Source organism: Lygodium microphyllum, chromosome 11 (genome assembly GCF_053477565.2).
Source record: "Lygodium microphyllum isolate KBCC chromosome 11, Lygodium_microphyllum_v1.1.10, whole genome shotgun sequence".
Classification (NCBI taxonomy): Eukaryota; Viridiplantae; Streptophyta; class Polypodiopsida; order Schizaeales; family Lygodiaceae; genus Lygodium; species Lygodium microphyllum.
The window spans coordinates 61,950,757-61,971,247 of NC_141145.1; the positions used below are offsets into that span (position 1 = coordinate 61,950,757).

At 41.8% G+C, this 20,491-nt stretch overlaps 1 pseudogene; it reads right to left on the minus strand.

Annotated features, from left to right (window-relative positions):
- Positions 1-8,778: 8,778 nt before the first annotated feature.
- LOC148028878 (caffeoylshikimate esterase pseudogene) lies at positions 8,779-10,265 on the minus strand (annotated as a pseudogene).
- Between the last annotated feature and the right edge of the window lie 10,226 nt (positions 10,266-20,491).

Consider the following 20,491-nt stretch of genomic DNA (forward strand, 5'->3'; position numbering starts at 1 on the left):
ATCTGGTATCATGGGTATGTTATGAGTTACTACACTCGGATCTACCCCCTTAAGCTCTTCAAAAGGACCAAGTGAATACATCTATATACTCTCACAAGAGAGCAATGAGACTTGTCTCCTCTTCCTTCGTCGTCATTGGCAATAAAGATAGGTCAGGGTATCTCCCCTTCCTGGGCGGTTCACCCCCTTGACTTTGGCAGGTCCCTCAATGGGTTCACTTGCTTGCCCTTGATGTTTGGCACCCAGTAGGATCACTACCCTATCACCCTTCTTGAACTTCGTAAATGTCTTAGGAGGTCATGTGGTTTTCGTTGTTCGCTTTCTCGTGCATCCTTAGGCTATTTTTCCCTTTCTTCCTTTAACCATCTATGTCTCAGGTGGACGGGTAGGTCCCCCTTGGTACATCTAGTCTGGGAAGGCCTAGGTATTTCTGGGTCGCTCTCTGAACTCACTTCTGACTCGGAATCAAACTCCCCATCTTCGCTAGAAGAGGTAGTCTCTCCCGGTGGTCGCAGAGAGGGTGGCTCTGTTCTAAGCACTGGCATGGTACCTGGTTGGGTTAGGCCTACTTGTTCAGAGTCTATGGCTCCTATAGGTTCCAACCAAGTGCGGTCACAATCCACATGCATGACCCCTCACTCTATCCTGAAGGTCTTCTTTCTTTGTGGCTTGGAGTGTGCTCGTATCTGTTCTATCTCTCGTCCTTTAGTGTCATATGCTATGGTATCTATCACACCCTCACTCTCATCACTAAAGGAGCAGCAGTCTTCGTATTCGTCATTGGAAGCATCTTCGTTAAACTGCTCATCATCTCCTAGGTATTGGTATGTCTCGTGTCTTTGATTGGGGACTAGGGCCTAATTGTACATGAGGTTTAGGTCATGCACCCTGGTCCATTGCCACCTTGTTTCATCTAAGAGATCTTGGAGTGGCTTGAAATTTGATACTTGATTGCCAGCTAGCTTGCCGGTCAAATACTCTAAAATCTCCTGGAGTTCCCTCTTGTTGTTTGGAACTTGGAAAGTGACATTGTGGGTCTTCTACGAAGATTTCCTGCCATCATGCAGACCAATACCGAGGGTATACCCTTGGACTTGCCGATCATTTTAATGGCATGTTCGTACTCCTCATCGTCCGAGAACGGTAGGTCGATGGTAGCAAGGATATGCATCCAATTTCGCTCGTCTTCAAGACATGGCATATACTTAGACAGGGGCCCGTAGGATTTGTTGATTTGAGCATCACCCTTAAGCATTACAAAAATGGCATCGAGGTTGATTGGTGTAGTCTTCCGTGAGTCCATTTCTACCCTTACGGCTTCTATTGTATTTCCTAGGAAGATGAGACCATTCCCCCAATCTTCGATCACTCTAGCATTGCACATCCATGGTCGAACCAATAGGATATCGTAGTCCACTCCCTTCATGACTATAAAGTTAACTGAGAATTGGACGTCTGTGATTTTCACTGGCCAGCTTTTTAGCACCCCGAATGACTTCACCTTCTTTCCATTAGCTAATGTGACATTGAACCTAGCAGTCTCAACAGGTGGGCTGCCCCAAGTTTAGAGCACCGTGTGGCTCAGTATACTAACTCCTGGCCATGTGTCTACAATCCCTTTCCTTTTTGTGTCGCCTAGGGCTAAGACCGATAAGACCACATGCATAAGCATTAGCGTGCAAGGACTTAGGCACGGAGTGCAAAGTCAAACTTGGTATCTGGGTTTCTGCATCATGTTCTTGTAGATTTGCAACAGCTTACTCTCGTGATTCTTCAACCCACTGCTTCAAGTCTTGCCATAGAATCGGATCCTACCTAAGTGTATCTCCCTGGCCTAGCATCACAAGGGTGGTCACTATAGTGGTGAGGAGGTCATTGGCTACTCGTCTTTCTCTTATTTCGGATTGTCCTGGACAATGGCCGTATTTGAATTGCTAGCCCATAGCATTAAGGCTTTGCCTAAGCACTGCTTGTGGTGCAGTCGCATCTCTCGATTTTGGTCAAGGGGGTGAGACTAGTGTGCTTATGCTGGAGAGATCCTCGATCTCGTCCTCTAAGATGGGCTCAGCATCTTTTAGGTGTTCTTGGGCCTCCTTTACCCACTCCTTCACCTTCTTGATGGCCTCTACTTGGTGCTTCGGGTTAGTGGGATATCAACGAAGAGATAAGTGATTCAGCTCAGGGCACCTTAGGTCAGTCTTGTCTCTATTTAGTTGCTCCCTTTCAGGACAGCGTGAAGAGTGATCGCTCACTGGATGTTGAAGCTCTCTCCAAACCTCTAGAGTTGGTCTCTCTCTTGGTTCAAGTTCCTAGAGCTCCTCTCCTTCAGCTAGTCATCTACTCGAATGGCTTCTTCAAACACCCTAGCTAGTGTCTCGCTACAAGCTCGAGTTGCCTGACAAGGCTCTATAAAGCTCCTCATTTCATATTCCACTAATGAATACCGTCGACACTGCACTTTCAGTTGGTCATTCACCCATCGGGATTCTCTTGAAGAGACTCCTCACGTGGGTCACATAGTTGCGGATATCCTCTTTTTCTTTCTGCTTGACATTCATAAGCTATACTAGCAGGTTTTCAAAGTATCCGGGCTCGGAAAATCTCTTAATGAAGAGGTTTTTTAGGCCATTGAAGTTTACTCGCTCTATGGCATCTAGACTTGTGTACCAAGTTCGACCCTTATCGCCTAAGCAAAGCCCGAATGCTTGAGAGCGCTGAGTAAAGTCAGTGAGATCGTTGGCCTCGTAGACCTTCTCGAACTACTCTATGAAGTTGTATGGATCATCGTGGGACTGGTATTTATCGAGCTGCTTAGTGACAACTGGTATCTTAGACTGGCTCTTGGAGCACCCTGCTAGTAGTGAAATCGCTAACATTGTAGTGCTCTGCTCTGCTGATGTGTTGTCTAGCAATCGCTTCATGAGAATCTCACTCAACATAAAGTCTCCTTCTAGCGCTCTCTCATGGTCAGTTCGATTCCCGCCTGCTAGGTTTAGCACTCGATGTATCTCTTGCATCTCTATGTTCTGCCTCAAGCTCCTAGTCTATTGGTCTTGGTTGTATTCCACTATGCCTTCTAGTGCTTTGTTGGCTAGCTTCCTTTCCTCCTCTAGGTCAGCTATGATGGCTTCTCTCATTCTAGCACGATGCTCATATCGAGCGTGAGAATCATAGCTATTCACCAACTGTTGGATCTCTTCTAGAAAAACTCCTAAGTCGAGTACCTCGTTCTCTGCCTGCGATCTAAGCTTCCTTTTGACATGATTACGTTCTTATGCTCCACCAAGTTGTCGATAAGGTTAAGCAGGTCGGGTAGATCCACATCTCTATCACTGTTTGCTTGGTCCTACACTATGCTTCGATTGCCCGTTGGGATCTTCTCCTATTGGTGGGTTCCTTCAAGTTCTTTTATATGAATGAGTTGCTTAATTATTACATAAAATCCTCAAATTACCTCCACTCAGTGTATGCGTGTATGTATGTGTGTGTGTGTGTGTGTTCTTTTCCATGCACTTGTGCTCAATCAGGCTTTCGGCTGTTCTTAGGTGTACTTCAAGTGATGGAAATCAAGATGAGTGTGAAGAACAAGTGTCTAAGTGGCTTATGCACTCTCGTTTTGTCTTAGGCCGAATAGGTTTGTTCGATCAATTTCTAGTCGTCTTGATAGGTTTTAGGGTTTCTTGCTGCGTCGTCTTACTCGTTTTAGGTTCATTTCGGGGTCTATGTCTCCATTGGTTGTCGTTAAGTTGTTGACTCTCTCAACAACCTACTCAAGATGCTAAGCGGTTGTGTCTTGCGAATTCACCTATTCCTTGTGCCTGAATCGAGTTCTGGGCGTCGGGATGGCTCACAAAGGTTTGCGAGGTTGAAATCTAGTTGGTTTTGGTGAAATTTTCCAAAAAATTTAAAAAAATCTGAGTCGGCCCAACTCATCTGAATTGCAAGGGCCGAGTGGTGGATTCGGATGGCGGGCCGAGAGGGCCAAATAGAAACAGTGGCCGAATTTGCGGCTCAGAAGGCCGAATGGACGTGGCCAAGGGCCGAGTCAGGTTAGTGGACTGAGTCGATCGTTTGAACGGGCCGAGTCAAAAAGGGCCGAGTGGAAATGGCCGAGTTGGTTTGGGGCAAATTGAGTTGGCCGAGGGCCAAATCCAAACAAGACTGAATGGTATGTTCGAACGGGCCGAGGCGCAAGGGCCCAGGGCCAACTTTAAAGGTGTTGGCCGAGTTGTCCGTTCGAACGGGCCGAATTGGCCAAATGCAAGAGGGCCGAGGGCCGATTCTGGGACTCGGCCTGAAACCAAGCCACTCAGACTGGCCAAGTTGTGCGTGACGACGACAGGGCTGAGGATGATTTTGTTAAATCCAGCAATCTAAGAAATCACAAGGCACACAAACTTCCAGATCACAACAAGGACATAGGAGGAAGGATTTGATATACCTGACGCGTGCGAAGAACTCCCTGATGGCAAGATCAAATCAAATCACCAATAGAAGCTCTCTCTCTCTCTCTCTCTCTCTCTCTCTCTCTCTCTCTCTCTCTCTCTCTCTCTCTCTCTCTCTCTCTCTCTCTCTCTCTCTCTCTCTCTCTCTCTCTCTCTCTCTCTCTCTCTATGCTAGGGTGAAAAATGAGCTCTTCTATGGTCTCTTGGCCCTTAAACCCCTTCCCGAGCAAGGTCTTGCTATCCCCAATCACTCACTTGCCGACATTAATAATTTCAAACACTCTTTTTTCTCCGTTTAACATGATTTGTGCCCTATTTTGCCCTATTTTATAGCAATAAACCCTACGCTTTTCCAATCCAATTTCTTAATCCTAACCTACACTAGATGCAACAAGAATCGAAAGCAAATAATTGAAATGATTTCCCCTTCTTTTCTAATCATCAAACAACCAAAATGCTTACTTGTATCGAAGATCAAACAACCCAAACTTTCTACCTATCTCAAGCTCTATTTCGGAGATGAATCCCTTACTTCTTCGATGCTCGATATAAGGTGCACAAGTGCTCAAGCTTGAATCCCTGGCCTGGCAACGGAACCAAAATGTGGAGGGGCACTCACACTCAACCACCAAGACCCATGGACCGCTTATTGTTTCAAGTGTTTCAAGTGAGCTCTAATGCCTATCTCTCACCTAGCCGAGGCGCCTTCGAACCTACGAGTGTAGTGAGCTTACCTCAATGCTGAAATGAGTTGCCTTATCCCTCACACACACCAGTAGCTCCACGATCCTAGATGCTAGCTCAAGCATCCTCAAGCCTCCTCCATCGAGCTCCATCCACCAAAGCCACACGTGTGCGAGAAAAAAGAAGAGAAGAGAAGAGAAGAAGAGGAGAGGAGATGGTGATGGTGAAGAGCTTCAGCCTCTTGATTCCTCACTCCCACACCCTCACACTCTCACACTCCCTCTCTCAAGAGCACACACACAAGCAAGATGAAGAGAAGAAGAGAAGAAGAGAAGAAGAGAGGACTCTTGTTAGTCACACACCAAAGAATGAGCTTCCATTCACCTTTTGAACTTTATATACAAGCCCTAAAATCCCATGGGCACCCATCCCTTTTTACATTACCGACCATTGTGGCAAGGTCCTTTTTCCTATTTCCCTCTTCTTGCCTTATGCCTTAAGCCTACACCCATCTATTCTTTTACAAATGGCACAAGAGGGAGCCTGTCGCTCTTTTACAAGAGTTTTTAGAGGTTTTTTAGGCGCCTTCCATTTAAAATTACACTTTTTGCCTTAGCTTAGCTTTAGGACCCGCCTCTACGCCTTTGCTCTTTTTCTGTCCTTTTTTGGCTCATTGCTTCATATTTTCGCCATCTCGAATTGAGGTTAACATGTACATAAATGCAAACTATGCAATGAACATTTACAACAAAACTCAACCACATGATACCTTATATGGTGGTGCAATCTCATGGATGTTTTGTTTGCAAAAATGTGTGGCATTATCTACCCATATATTGCAACCACTAAGGCTTACAGACAAGCCATATGACCTACTTGTCTAGTGGGAGATGTGGGCCTTGATAGAAATGCCATTATTGCACAATGATAGTCACAATGCCATCATGCTAGCAAAGAATCATGTCTCATGCAAAAATCAAGCATAGAAGTGAGTTATCACTTCATTTGTCAGGTGCTCATTGTAGGAGTTTATGTGCATTGGGTGAGGATACCTTGCATGTCTTTATCTCACATATTCTTTATTTTTTCTCTCTTATAAAGACACATTGTCCTTTAAGTGGGAGGTTGTCAAGGTAAAGAACAATGTGACTAGCCACTCATCTTATTCACACTAACCTCAATTGTACATGTACACGCTCATTCTTTATTCTTTAAGTGATAAGACAATAAGGTGGTGCACACATCAAAGCAATTGGAGGCACCACAAACATGTTATCCTCTCTCTCTCTCTCTCTCTCTCTCTCTCTCTCTCTCTCTCTCTCTCTCTCTCTCTCTCTCTCTCTCTCTCTCTCTCTCTCTCTCTCTCTCTCTCTCTCTCTCTCTCTCTCTCTCTCTCTCTCTCTCTGCCCATGTTCCTTGTAGTTCCATCATATTTGTGTGAGCATATGTCTTAAAGCAAAACTACAATCAAGGCATATCAATAAATGCTCAACTAAGCCATTGCCTAAGGCAAGCTAAATCCAAGGCAATTCTTACAAATCATTTTACTAATTGGAATGCCTAGGTCTACGTCATCACTTGTAGTAACTACATTCCCATCGAATAGTTGAATTCCAATGTTATTCCAATGCTTAAAAATGATCACGTACTAAGCATGTGTGTGTATCCGCATGCATGTAGACATGTATAGCAAGAGAAAATGTAACATCACAAAGGAGCATATATCCACTATCTTTTACCTTAATTACCAAAGTCTCTCTTGATAAGCATACCTAATCCCCTTTTACATCTTCATCAATAGCTTCAAAGAGGGAACTTATATATCAATTGGAAGAAGATGCTCCATTATAGAAACTAGTTAGAGAGGTGAAAGCTTTGTATCACTTTTCACTAGCATTCTATAGGCCTATAGAGCATTCACTAACTCCAAAACCTAAAACATCTTGTTCTCCATGGTTATCTTCATTAGGATGATCATAATCTCTCCATTTAACCTCTTATTAATGCCTTTGCACTAAGGACAATATAGAGTATTGTATCTGTGACAAATCATCTTCACACAAAAAGTTTACAATATCTTCTTGAAAGCTAGGCCTCTTGTCAGATCATAATCTGTCCTCATAGATGAAGTTTTCAACATCTTTCTTTGGATGGAAAGAGGCTCTACCCTCTTTCCATCAAGAGTAGTAATCCCCTAAAGTGACCATGTGCATGTGTCATCTCTCTATCCCTACTCTTGTTCAAGCTCTCAAGAAAAAGCCTCACATAGTTGTATGAAATGGAGTTTGTGAATAGCAATCATGAGCCAATGGATCAAGATTTTCCAGTAGATATTCAAAATCCTCATGCTATTAGAGGTATTGCTAGAACATGAGCCCTTGATATTCCTAATGTGGGTCAAATATCTACATGTGTGAAATTAAGAGTAGACTTAGAAAATCAAGACTTGAGCAATCTACCAACTACACATTTCAATACAACAACAAAAAAGCCAATTTAAGGTCAATCACAAAGTTCTATAATCATTTCTACATCATAACTTTATTTACTAGCTATATGTTGTAGCTTTGTTTATTGTTTATGTTTATATATGGATATATAGGTGCTTGCAAGAAATAAATATTGTGCAAGGACATTCAATGCAAGCAAGTTCTCTTAATATTAGCACCGCTTATGCTTGAAAGAGGTGTTATCATTTGATCTATCTCATCCCTAAGGAATGCTATGAGCTACCATAGAGAGAGCCATAAACTTCCTTGTTGATGGTTTTAATATCCTCTAGGGGGTGTTTATGCTAGCTAGGTAAGAAAGCAAGTCCAGCATCATGTTTTTAAAAGGTACCTTTGAGGAAGTTACCTCAGTCAATCTAATCTGTTTGCTCTACAAGTGACCCAACGCTTACGAGTCAACTTCCATGTAAATACTTACAATTACTTAATACAATCGTGCATTATTATAAAAATTATTTTGCAATATAACAATGTCAATTGTGCACTATTGCAATTGCTCAATATTATTGTGCACTATTTTACAATTTATTTTGTTGATGTAACAATATCAAAGAAACCCATTTCTATTATTTTGCAATGTAACAATATCAATTGTTAACTATCACAATTGCTTAATATTATTGTGCACTATTTTACGATTTATTTTGCTAATGTAACAATATCATAGAAACCCATTTCTAGGTGTTCCAAGGCCCAATACCAATCAATTATTTTGAAGGTTCATCCCTTTTCTATATATGCTCTCCATTAAGGTAAAGAATAAACTACACCATTGTTTAAACATTGTAAAGCTTAAGCATATTGCAACATATTGCTATGAAAGAGAGAGAGAGAGAGAGAGAGAGAGAGAGAGAGAGAGAGCACACTTTACTAGACTTAAGTTAACTTAGAGTAATTCAATTACTAAAGTGCACATCGGCCATTAGAATAGCATGCCCTTGGGAAGAACGCCAACGACAGCAAACTTTTTAGTTGGAATGCTGTGAATTGGAGGGCTCTCTTGGCTAAGCTCCACAAGTTTATAACAAACTTTGGTGTCACACGAAGATACACGCAAATCTCATACACTAGACCTAGTGACGATCCACCAAAAAGCAATCCACACGATAAGATGACGATGGCAATGATGCACTACAAACTAAAGCAAACTACAAGCCCGTTTCAATAACAATTAGATAGATTAGTCTTACAACCATAAACTCTATGAATACGCTATATGTTAAACAGTCAGAGAAAATATGTTCCAGAGGATGCCATCAGATCCTGGAGCACGAATAATGGCTGATTGCAATGCGAGCAATTTGCTGATAAAAGTATTGCACCTTTGGGTAATTGTCAAAGCTGGTCTGAGAACCTGAAGCAACTCATGACGATGAGAGGATTGAGACTCATCAGTGCTGTCTGTTAATCATTTGGCAATGTTCGTAGGGGGGAGCAGCATTGTTTATGTGCTATTAATCGATCCAGTGGCAATTCTCATGGGGGAGCCACCAGAGCATTGCTCTCCCCCAGAGCATTGTTTCCAGCTTTCTAAGGGTAAGTGTACTCCAGCATTGTTTCTCAAACCCTGCCATGGTTCTCCACCAGCCTCCTGGCGATTCGTTCCAAGATCCACTGAATTATATCAGAGAAAATGATGCCGACATCCTGGTCGTACTCCCCGGCAAGCAAGGCATGCCACATGTCCTCATATATCTTTAGGGTTTTGTCAGAGCTCCTGGCTTTCTCAAACAGAGCCTTGCTGACCTCCGGATCTGTGACCACATCCCGGCTTCCGTGAAGCACCACAAAAGGGAGGCTCACATCCGCAAGCCGCTCCCCGAGGTATGTCGTAACCCTAATCATCTCTGCCGCAGTGCCGAGCCGAGGTTTCCCTGCATAGCGCCTAGGGTTACGCTTGGAGAGCTCGCACTTGGCCGGATCTTTGAAGGAGACATCGCGCAGCTCCTTTGTCGGGACAATTCCCCACGTCGGGGCGAGACGGCTGAAGAAGGCGAGCGTCTGCGGCAGCGGCCATGGCGGCTTGACAGAATCAGAGATTTTGCACATGGGGGAGAGGAGGATCATGCCATCAAAGCGAGCGTCAGGGTCGGCGAGGTGCATGAGGAGACCGACGCCGCCGCCAAGGGACTCACCAAATAGGAAGAAGGGGAGGTCGGCGAATCGAGGGTCGGACTTCTGGGCGTGGAAGAAGGCCAGAAAGTCCTGCGCCACCATGTCCAGGTTTGGGACATAGCCCTTGAGGCCGTCCGACTGGCCGTGGCCTTCCATGTCCATGGCGAAGGCCGCGAAGCCTGCGGATGCAAAGCGGATGGCGGTGTTTTGGAAGGTCCAGCTGATGTCGTTGGTGTAGCCGTGGACCATGCAGATGCAGGCCAAGGGCGCCTGGGAGGCAGGCACGAAGGTCCTGGTGAAAAGGCGAAGGCCTCGCGGGGAGTCGAAGAAGGAGGAGGAACCTGAGACCCCATGGCGCCTGTAGTGCTCGTCCTCGTCCTCGTTCCAAGGGTTCGAATGCTGCTGCTGCTCCTCCTCTTTCTCCTCTTTCTTCAGCATTGCCATCGTCTTTGGTTACAACAACAATAAGCAGCTTTATCGGTTCCAAGTTTTGGACAAAACATATGAAACGACCGGCTTTCACGATACATGAAACGATCATTTTTATAGTCTTTTTAGTTGTCAAAGTTTATTCTTCTTCTTCTTCTTTGCTAATGGGACCATTGCATAGTCGTTTGAGTTATGTAGGGTAGTGGTGTAGTGCTTTAAGTGTGGGTTGAGTTACATGGGTGCATGAGTTCAAAAACCCTGGTTGCTCACTCAAAGGACACCTAACTGATACAATATATATATATGTGTTACTTCTACATGAAAGCGAGCCATTGGCACTTCAAATTTTCCGAAGATAGTTAAAATATTGTCAACCATTCCTCAATCTTGGGAGCTTCACCGTATTGAAACCCTTACTATCACATGTGTTCAAGGCCTAATGTCAAAATCCTCTCTCTCTCTCTCTCTCTCTCTCTCTCTCTCTCTCTCTCTCTCTGTCATAACTCTATAGAAACAGAATTTGTATCCTTTTTCATTAATTTGTTTATATAATGATTTATTAAATTTATTTCCTTTGCACTAATTAAATATAAAGAAAAGTGCATTGGAGCTGGCCACTGATGAGTGGTCACAGGTTATGGTGGACCCACGCGGTGGGTTAGAGAAAAGATAGTTCACACTTCCACCTATATGGCCCGATTGGGCGCTTGTGACTAGAACTCACGCATATCAGGGTTAGACTCGCACACAGAAAGGATTGATGCCTTGAAGTGTGGGCTAGATCCACCAAAACAAACAGTTACAATCAACAAGATGGCATGATCATGAAATGCTTGTATAATGTGCATGTGTGGGCTGAAAGCTTGAAATGCACATTTCTTTGCATAGGAAAGTCACATGAAGATTCGGATACCATTTTTGCGATGTACACGGAAAAAACTTTCATATGACATCCATATTGAGGGGGTCCCTAAATTTTAGGAGATCCCTAAATTTTAGGAGGTCTCTAAATTTTAGGAGCCTCAAATTAGCTTAAAAATGCTAGTCCTAAAAAATAGGGATGTCATTCTAAAAATAGTAAGTTCTGTACTCTAACTGTGCTTACTAAATTTGATTGTTTCTATTCTTGACAGTATTCAACCCAAAAAGGAAGGCCATAGAGAAGAGACAAGTGTCAAGACACTTGTCACACAAGTTTCCAAGTGTCCCACCACTTGTCACATCTCATGACATGTGGCTAGACACTTGTCTTGTGCTACTCCACTTTCCCCTTTTGTACTAGCTCTTCCCTCTCCTATAAATAAGAGCTCGTTTTTCTTCATTCAGCATCATTTTTCTTTGCTATAAACTCATGTACAGCACCCACCACAGATAGCCAGAAATTGGCCCCATCCATCCCCATCATCATCCCCCACTTCTCCATTATCAAATTCCTCCATATTCCCTCGTCTATCACTGTTGTTTTACAGGACAGTAAGCCTGTAAATTCATTACAGCACCTCCTTTTCGAGCTCTTTCTTCCATTTTAGCAACAAGAAGCAAGCCCTATCCATGTACTGCTGATCAACTATGGAGAAAGGCTGATTTCCCCTCTTTCTTCTCTCATACAGTAAAGAATCAATTCTTATCATTGCATAATAGATAATGCATGTGTGTTTGTACATCTTTGCATGATCTTGTGAGAGTGAGAATTACTTCTCCTCACTCTCAGGTTGATTGTAACTGAGCTCTTCCCTAAGGGACTTGGGTTGAGTAGAAATACATTCCTTCGGGGGGGTTGCCCATCTTCAACCCTCAATCTTGTCTCCATTACTTTTACATTTTCATGGCTGTAATTTTGTGAGTAATTTTCATTTTCAGCTTTAAGTGTTCATTCTCTTTTATATTAAATCTTGAAAACAAGCGAATATCATAATTGTTAAGCATACTACGTTGTTCGGGGCGTTTACAGTGGTATTAGAGCTTTGGTTCGGTCCCCACCCCAACACTGGTAGTGCTTACAATTATAAGTTTTCTTGTTTTCAGCCTTTGCATTGAGTGCTTGAGCTTTTTTTTTTTCCTTAAGAGTCTCAATGGATCAGTGGAGTGCTATCCTTCAAGCCATTCAAAGTCTTAGAGAGGAGAATCAGCAAATTCGTGAGCAACTTCTCAAACTAGAAAAAGTTGAGAATCCCAAAGAATTCAAGGAAAGAAGCCCATCTACTTCAAGGAGACAAAGCCATACCAATGAAAGGAGCCGATCAAGAAGTCCAACTACTTCTAAGAGGTAGTCCCATTCTACTTCAAGACAAAGAAAGAGATTGCGTCGAAGCTCATCCTCTTCTTCAAAGTCATCTGGCGCCTATTCTGATGGATCCTCTTCTAGTAACAAAGAGTCACATCCTTCTCGTGGAAGACCTCATCATCATCAAAGGCATCGACATTCTTCACCCTCGTCTCCATCTTCATCCCCATCAAGCACTTCATCATCTTCAACCTCAAGATCCGAGCATGGACGAAGGCATAAGAAGAAGAAGACTAAGTCACTATCTCAACTTGAAAAGAAGATCAAGTTCAGTATGTATGATGGTTCCTGAAATCCTGATCTTCTTCTGAAGTTTATTCGTCAATTTCAAATTTTGTATGGTCGTGACAAGTATAAAGAAAAAGAAAAGATTAAGTTTGCAGCTTTATATTTAACCGACTTAGCCCATACTTGGTGGACGGGGTTGGAATATGATCATGCTGCCCCAAAATCATAGCGGTCCTTTGTTCGCATGATACAAAGCCAATTTCTTCCTGTTCATTTCAAAAGAGATGTAAAAATGGAATGGGATCGGCTTTGGCAAAGGAAAAATGAGTCACTTGGTGACTATACCATGAGATTTTGGGAGTTATTTTTGAAGGTCCAACATTTCAAGAAGATCAGCAGTTCGGAAAAGCTTAGGAAGTTTCAAGGAGGTTTGCATTTTAAACTTCGTACTGCTCTTAATCATTATCATTGTTCTAGTCTCAGGGAACTCATTGACCATGCTGAGACATGGGAAATGGAGCGCAATGGCAACAAATCATTCCAAAAGAATGATAACAAGAGAGTAGCTGACGATGAGGAGTATTTAGCCCCAAATGAAGGACAAAAACAGCGGCAAAAGTAGCCATCAAATCAAAAGAAGATGAAGCCCTATGCACCTCCTAATGCTCCTCAATTTCGCTCCAATCTATACCCACAAGCAAAGCAACTTTCCGAAGAAGAAAAGCAACGCTTCATGAAAGAAGGGAAGTGCTTTAAATGTGGACAAACAGGCCACATAGCGAAGCAATGTCCAAACAAGGGACAAAGCAAGGTTTCTGACAACAAGCCTAAGTCGCTAGTGAAAATCAATGCTATCAGTGATGTAGTTGCAAACACAAATCACACTCCAGAGACGCGCAAATTATTAAAAGCTTGGGGACAGTTGCAAGGTAATCAAGCACTATTCTTGATAGATCTTGGGGCGAATGAAAATATCATTTCCTTGCAATTAGCTAAAGAGCTTGGATTAAAGAATGAAGAGATGGACACTCCGGCAGAAGTTCGCCAAGCTTTAAATGCTGATGAAGGTGACACAGTGAAGACTGTGATACCCTACATTGGCAAGCTCAAGTTTCAAATTCAAGGCTACAGTGACGAAGATATCTTCTGTATTGGAGACCTTGATGGTTGCGATGTGATTCTTGGCATGCCCTGGAATCATAGAGTAGATTCAACCATTTTCTCTCAGAAAAAGAAGGTAGAACTCACCAACAAAGGCAAGAAGTACGAGATCCAAGCTGGAGTTTCTGGAGACACCATACCTATGGTAAGCCATATGCAAGTCTCTAGAGCAATTAAGGATTGTGTTCAATGTTGTCTGCTTTATGTCATTGATGTAAAAGATAATATGAATGCTGAAAACCAAGAGCAACTTTAGCTCTTGGAAAAGTATAAAGATTGTTTTTCGGAAGATCTTCCTTATCAGCTTCCCTCAGAAAGGCCAGAAGACCATCATATTGATATTATCCCGGGCAGTTCTCCTCCTAATATAGCACCATACCGTGTGAGCCGTCCTCAACAAGAAGAAATCAGAAAGCAAGTCGAAGACCTACTCAACCGTGGGCTAATTAGGCCAAGTAGCTCACCATTTTGTTCATCGGTTCTTCTTGTTCAAAAGAAAGATGGCACATTCAGGATGTGCATTGATTATCGAGCCCTCAACAAAATCACTGTGAAGAATCGGTTTCCTATTCCCAGAATTGATGACATTTTGGATCGTCTAGGAGGCTCAAAGGTTTTCAGTCGCATTGATCTAAAGAGTGGTTATCATCAAATTAGGGTAATACCACAAGATGTACACAAAACTGCTTTCCGCACTTCATACGGTCTTTATGAATTCTTGGTGGTTCCTTTCGGATTAACCAATGCACCAACCACCTTTAATCGAATGATGGAGCGCATCTTTAGAGAGCATCGACAATATGTTGGTACTTTCTTTGATGATATTCTTGTCTTTAGCAAGAATGAAGAGGAGCATCATCAACACTTGGATATTGTTCTACAATTACTTCAACAAAATCAACTCTTGGTAAATGGTAAAAAGAGTGAATTTTTCATGCATAAAATAAATTACCTTGGGCATGTCATCTCTTCTAAAGGGATTCAGATGGATCCTGGAAAGATCAGGATAATCCAAGAATGGTCTCATCTTCATGATGTACATGAGGTGCGATCGTTTCTTGGCTTATGCTCTTATTATCGCCGCTTCATCAAGCATTTTGCACATATGGCTTCTCCACTTCATGACCTTACAAAGAAGAAGATCCCTTTCCAATGGAAGGAAAAAGAGAAGGCAGCCTTCACAAGGCTGAAAACAGCTCTTACTTCTGGACCTGTTCTTATCATTCCAGATCTGGTAAAAGCATTTGTGGTGGAAGCATATGCTTGCGGTGATTGTATTGGTGCAGTGCTAAATCAAGAAGGCCATGCCATAGCCTTTGAAAGCCGCCGTCTAAATGATGTGGAGAAAATGTATGACATTTATGAAAAGGAGCTCTTAGCAGTGGTTCATGCTTTAAAGATATGGAAACACTATCTTTTAGGTAATGAATTCCTTATTAAAACTGATCATCAAAGCTTGAAGTATTTCAAGACTCAAAAGCATTTGCAGGAGAAACATTCAAGATGGGAAAATTTCTTGTCTATGTTTCATTTTCAAATTATGTACACTCCAGGGAAACAAAATGTAGTTGTTGATGCACTTTCTAGAGTGCCTCGCATTGCAACTATTACAGTAGCTCATCATGAAGATTTTCAGACGATGAAGAATACTTATGATGAAGATACTGATTTTGCAGCAATTTGGTCAAATTTACAGCAAGGAGGTTCTCATCCAGATTATTCCATCAAAGACGGTTACCTTCTCATGAACAATCGCCTTTGTGTCACTCTTCATGTTCGACAAAAGGTGCTTAAAGAAAGTCATGAACCCCCTTATGTAGGGCATAGAGGGAGGGCAACCACTCTAAGTGCAATTGAGCGCTACTTTTATTGGCCAACATTACGAAGAGATACACATAACTTCATTGAGGCTTGTCTGGTATGCCAAAAATTTAAATATGATAGGCAGAAGATTCCAGGATTGTTGCAACCTCTTCCAGTGCCCAAAGATCCATGGGAATCTATCACAATGGATTTCATCTCAGGTATTCCAAGAACACCTCAAGGTCATTATATGATTTGGGTCATAATTGATAGATTCAGCAAACAATCACATTTTATTCCATGTCATAAAACATTGAAATCCGCACAAGCTGCAAGACTTTTCATTCAACATATCTTCAGATTATATGGTATGCCTTCTGAGATCATTTCAGATAGAGACTCCAAATTCACAAGCAACTTTTGGCGTGCTTTATTTGAGAATTTGGGAACCACTTTAAAGTTCTCCTCAGCTTTTCATCCTCAAACTGACGGCCAGACAAAGGTGATGAATCTCATCCTTTTGGATATGTTGAAAGCTTATGTTAGTGAACATAAGTCACAATGGGAGAAATATCTTCCATTATTGGAGTTTGCTTACAACAATACAGTGCACTCATCCACAGGGAAAGCTCCAAATGAAATAGTACAGGGTAAAGTGATTCCTCCTCCAATTATTCGCACTAACGATAAGATTTTTGCTGCTGATGAGTTTGCTTCAGATTTAAAAACCACAATGGTTCAAGTTCGAGCCACTATCAAAGTTGCCCAAGAGCGACAAAAGAAGCAAGCAGATAAACGAAGAAGACCTTTGGATTTTGAAAAAGGTCAATATGTCTTGCTAAAGTTTGATAAAAGCTGGCTCAAACAAGGTTCTAGTCAAAATTCATCTTTTCCAAAGCTCTCCAGTAGATACTTTGGACCCTTCAAAGTGATTGAGAAAATAAATGAAGTTTCTTATCGACTTGAGCTTCCTACTCATTGAAAAATACACAATGCTTTTCATGTAAGTTTGCTAAAACCTTACATAGGACCAGAACCAAAGGAACCCATTACTAAAGATCCCCCAGAAGTTGAAGAAACAGAGCAACTCTTGGAACCTAAAAAGATTTTGTTTCTTACTAAAATTCAAGAATCTACCCACAACAGATGCACAGTGGGTAGATGAAAAATTCATGAAGGATTACCCAAATATTCTACAGTAATATCAAGAAGCTTTTCAGCTGAGGACAGCTGAATAAAAGCCAGAGGGCTGTCACAACTCTATAGAAATAGAATTTGTATCTTTTTTCATTAATTTGTCTATATAATGATTTATTAAATTTATTTCCTTTGCACTAATTAGATATAAAGAAAAGTGCATTGGAGCTGGCCACTGATGAGTGGTCACAGGTTATGGTGGACCCACGCGGTGGGTTAGAGAAAAGATAGTTCACACTTCCACCTATATGGCCCGATTGGGCGCTTGTGACTAGAACTCATGCATATCAGGGTTAGACTCGCACACAGAAAGGATTGATGCCTTGAAGTGTGGGCTAGATCCACCAAAACAAACAGTTACAATCAACAAGATGGCATGATCATGAAATGCTTGTATAATGTGCATGTGTGGGCTGAAAGCTTGAAATGCACATTTCTTTGCTTAGGAAAGTCACATGAAGATTCGGATACCATTTTTGCGATGTACACGGAAAAAGCTTTCATATGACATCCATATTGAGGGGGTCCCTAAATTTTAGGAGATCCCTAAATTTTAGGAGGTCCCTAAATTTTAGGAGCCTCGAATTAGCTTAAAAATGCTAGTCCTAAAAAATAGGAATGTCATTCTAAAAATAGTAAGTTCTGTACTCTAACTGTGCTTACTAAATTTGGTTGTTTCTATTCTTGACAGTATTCAACCCAAAAAGGAAGGCCATAAAGAAGAGACAAGTGTCAAGACACTTGTCACACAAGTTTCCAAGTGTCCCACCACTTGTCACATCTCATGACATGTGGCTAGACACTTGTCTTGTGCTACTCCACTTTCCCCTTTTGTACTAGCTCTTCCCTCTCCTATAAATAAGAGCTTGTTTTTCTTCATTCAGCATCATTTTTCTTTGCTATAAACTCATGTACAGCACCCACCACAGATAGCCAGAAATTGGCCCCATCCATCCCCATCATCATCCCCCACTTCTCCATTATCAAATTCCTCCATATTCCCTCTTCTATCACTGTTGTTTTACAGGACAGTAAGCCTGTAAATTCATTACAGCACCTCCTTGTCGAGCTCTTTCTTCCATTTTAGCAACAAGAAGCAAGCCCTATCCATGTACTGCTAATCAACGATGGAGAAAGGCTGATTTCCCCTCTTTCTTCTCTCATACTGTAAAGAATCAGTTCTTATCATTGCATAATAGATAATGCATGTGTGTTTGTACATCTTTGCATGATCTTGTGAGAGTGAGAATTACTTCTCCTCACTCTCAGGTTGATTGTAACTGAGCTCTTCCCTAAGGGACTTGGGTTGAGCAGAAATACATTTCTTCGGGGGGTGTTGCCCATCTTCAACCCTCAATCTTGTCTCCATTACTTTTACATTTTCATGGCTGTAATTTTGTGAGTAATTTTCATTTTCAGCTTTAAGTGTTCATTCTCTTTTATATTAAATCTCGAAAACAAGCGAATATCATAATTGTTAAGCATACTACGTTGTTCGGGGCGTTTACACACACACTCTCTCTCTCTCTAAAAAAAAAACAAACAAACAAACAAAACAAAAGCACACACAACCTAACAATAGTATGCAGGCAATCCAAAGGGCAATGGTTAGATGTATTTTGTCACTTTATACTTTGATATATATTAAATAATATATTCGTGTCCCTTTTCTTTTTGTCAATGTGGTTGTAGCCGCTAGCCCAAGTGCTCTGAGTGTGTACATATATACAAGGCTACATGAGTTCAAACCTTGGATATATCCCTTACAACATTTTTCAAATTTCATGTCTTCTAATTTGTTTAACTAGTTTCTTTTTCTCTTTTTGATCATATGAGTTCAAGTGATATTTCACATTGCTTTGGCGAGTGGGCGAGAGATGTTGTAAGGAAGAGAGTTAGGAGCAAAATATCAGTCATAGGGCTAGGTATAAAAGGTGTAAAGTGACTCAGTTAGGGATCATCCAAAAAAATAGCAAACTAATTCTATTTACCTTCCTCACAACTTTCATGTCTTCTCTTTCTTCTTTACCTCTCTTTTTGTCTTTCTCTCTCCTTCTCTAGTCTTTCGTTCTCCTTCCAACGGTCTTCTCTATCTTCCCTTCTCTCTTCTCAGTCCTCTTCTTTAGAATTGGTATCAAAGCTTTAGCTTTGGTTCCTTCTTCTTTCCCTTTCTTCATATCCAATCATATATTTCAATTAAAAACATTAGTTTAAATAAGCATAATAGGTATAGAAGCTCTCATGGAGTACTCACATCTGAAGGGAGTGAGCCCGAAGTGGAAGCGCGTGAGTGGAAGCAAGAGCTAAGGTGGGGGCAAGAGCAAGAGATAAGTACACACAAGATGTGGAAACTCCAACGGTCGAAATATGTGACCGGACTTCTCTTATTCAAATGTCATTGAAAGAATAAAGAATAAAGTGACAATGATGGGCCTTTGCCACCTATAGTGTACATGTATGAAGGTACTATTAGCATAATTAATACATGGGTAGTTATATGTCTTTACCCCCAACAACCTCCCACTTAAAGGTGAATGTGTGCCTACTAGTGAGGAGAGAACGAGAAAAAAGTGACAAAGTACAAATATACATAAGTATAACAGGATGAGAAAAGACACCATCTCATTCGATGCCCATCAACTTCCTAATAAAGGCAGAATGCTCTATTGAGAGTCTTTCATGAGCAGATCTGTAGGATTTTAGTCAGTGGAGATCTTGACAAGATCAATAAACTTATTCTCAATGACCCCTCTAATGAAGTGGTAACACACCTCAATGTGTTTTGTGTTCGCATAGAAGACCAAATTCTTTGCTAACTTAAATGCACTCATAGAATTCGAATGCAATGTAGGGACCACATCACTCGTACCAAGGTCTAGATGGCCTAATTAGAGAGCCTCCTTGCAAGCCTCAATAGTGGCTGCAATATACTCGGTCTCAGTAGTAGAGAGGGTTATGCATTTCTATACCCTAGACATCCAAAAAACAACATCTCCAACAAAGGTGAAGATATAGCCATAGGTAGACTTCCTACTATATGCATGTCTTGCATAATCAGAGTTAGTGTACTCCACGGTTCATGTATCCTAGCCACCATGACATATGCACATAGTTGTTGTGCCCCTTTAGGTACCTCATGATACCCTTTATGGCACCCCAATGCCGTCTATCACGTGTAGCCATATAGCGTGCCACAATGCCCAATGTAAATGTTATGTCAGGACAAGTGGCTATCATGGCATACATCAAACTGCCAATTAAGGATGCATCAAGGATCTTGGCCATCTTGACCTTCTGCTCATCAATCTGTAGACAATCAGCTTGACTAACCTTCACGTGAGAAGGAAGAGGACATCCAATAAGTATCTATGGAAGATGTAAAGCGCTTAGCTAACTCTAGTAAAGCATCTCAAAATAGGTGGATCCTGCATAACAGCAAGTGGATCTTGGACCATTGGAGCATCAATTGTATTGCAGGTTGTTTACTAGCTATACAAGAGTAGGAATCTCCTCCTAAAAGATCACCATGCGTGCCTTAACTACATGCTCAAGCTACTTATCCATCTTGTTCTCATGGCAAACTACATCATGGTTGTGGATAACCTAGTGAGCCTACGGATCCCATAGGTGATAGC